General features: G+C 43.2%; 1 pseudogene; it reads right to left on the bottom strand.

The window, feature by feature from the left end:
• Positions 1-346: 346 nt before the first annotated feature.
• Positions 347-1,190, bottom strand: LOC102835531 (annotated as a pseudogene).
• Between the last annotated feature and the right edge of the window lie 845 nt (positions 1,191-2,035).

Raw genomic sequence — 2,035 nt, 5'->3', positions numbered from 1 at the left:
GTGTATTTTATTGATGGTACATGACAACACTGGGCTCGCTAAGCCACTTCCCTTCTCCAGGGGTTCTGGATGGAAACTGTAAGGATGGAAGCTTCTCAGTGTGTAGTGGGGTATAGAGGGGGTAAGGACTCCCAGTAGCTGAGTGCCTCTTTCTTTCCTAGTGCTGTTGCTGGGCTGGTGGTCCAGGGGGTTCTTATTCCTTGGAGGCCATGTGGACCATAAGATCCACCACCCTGTTGCTGTAGCCGAATTCATTGTCATACCAGGAAATGCGCTTGACAAAGTGGTTGTTGTGGACAATCTCAGCCCCAGCATCAATGGTGGAAGAGTGGTGTCACTGTTAAAGTCAGGAGATGACCTGGTTTTCAGTGTAACCCAGGATGCATTTTAGGAGTCCATCTGATGCCTACTTCCACCCTCTTGATGTCATCATATTTGGCAGCTTTCTTCAGGTGGCAGGTCAGGTCCACAATAGACACGTTGGGAGTGAGGACATGGAAGGCCATGCCAATGAGTTTCCCATTCAGTTCAGAGATGAACTTTCCCACAGCCTTGGAAGCAGCAGTAGATGCATTGATGATGAACTGGGCAGCCTCATGACCATCACACCACAGTTTCCTAGAGGGGCCATCCACAATCTTCTGGGTGGCAGTGATGGCATGGACTGTGGTCATGAGTCCCTCTACAGTGCCAAAGTTGTCATGGATGACCTTGGCCAGGGCAGCCAAACAGTTGGTGGTTCAGGAGGCATCGTTGACAATCTTGAGGGAGTTTTCATACTTCTCATGGTTCACGTCCATCACAAACATGGAGACATCAGCAGAATGGGCAGAGATGATTACCCTTTTGGTACCACCCTTCAAGTGAGCCCCAGCCTTCTCCAAGGTTGTGAAGACAACAGTAGACACTACAACATATTTAGCACCAGCAGCACCCTGCTTGCTATTGACAGGATAATATTCCTGGAAGGTAGAGATGGGCTTCCGATTGATAATAAGCATCCTGTTCTTAGTCTTGACAGTGCTGTTGAACTTGCCATGGGTGGAATCATACTGGAGCATGTAGAACATGTAGTTGAGGTCAAAGAAGGGGTTGTTGATGGCAACAGCCTCCACTTTGTCAGAATTAACAGCAGCTCTGGTGACCAGGTGCCCAATATGGCCAAATCTGTTGACTCTGACCTTCACCATCCTGTCTAAGGGATGAGACTGGTACTGCAAGAGAACTTGCAGCTGCCTGTTGAATGGGGAGGAGCAGAGAGCCTCTTTTATAGTATTTTCATCCTTTCCAGTTTTGGAATTCCATCAGCCTCAACTTAGTCCTCTTCATATTGTCCCATATGAATCTTTCTTCAGATTTTTAAATTATATTTTCTGCTTACTCTTCTCTCTTAGCATTATTGAGAAATTTGTCTTCCAGTCACTGATTCTGGTTTTCATCTCTTCAGTTTTACTCCTTTACCCTTTCAGTGTGTTATCCATTTCTGTTATTTTGGCCTTAATCATCTGTACATCTTTTTGCATGTTTTTTATCGATTCAAATGCTATTTCAATTTTGCTTGCCTGTTCCTGTAGTGTGTTCCTGACAACTTTCTTATTATTCTCTGCTTTTCTGTGGAACATTTTGATGTACTTTAATATCAATTGACTAAATTGTTCTTAAACCAAATCCAGAGCTTTTTCACTCTCTAATACCATGCTTAGCTACTTTGTCTTGCTTCTGCACATAAACAGAAAATGTCTGCTGCTTCTTAGGCATTGTGGTCTTTTGAATTTGTAATTAGATGAATGTATGATGGTTTACTAACTGCGCTTCCTTGTAGGTACATGGATATTATTCTATCACAGACAGCATTGTATCTCATGACTGATGTGGGTATGTTCTTTTTGACAATGAATGCAATACCATTCCTCTTCAATTTGTCATTCCTGGAATAGTAAACCATGTGATTGTCAGATTAAAAATGGCCAGTCCCAGTCCATTTCAGCTCACTAATACCTAAGATATTGATGTTTATGTGTTACATTTCATTTTT

Source organism: Chrysochloris asiatica, unplaced genomic scaffold (genome assembly GCF_000296735.1).
Source record: "Chrysochloris asiatica unplaced genomic scaffold, ChrAsi1.0 scaffold00260, whole genome shotgun sequence".
NCBI classification, from domain to species: Eukaryota; Metazoa; Chordata; class Mammalia; order Afrosoricida; family Chrysochloridae; genus Chrysochloris; species Chrysochloris asiatica.
The sequence above is the reverse complement of the archived record's forward strand: the minus strand, read 5'-3'. Positions and strand labels throughout refer to the sequence as shown.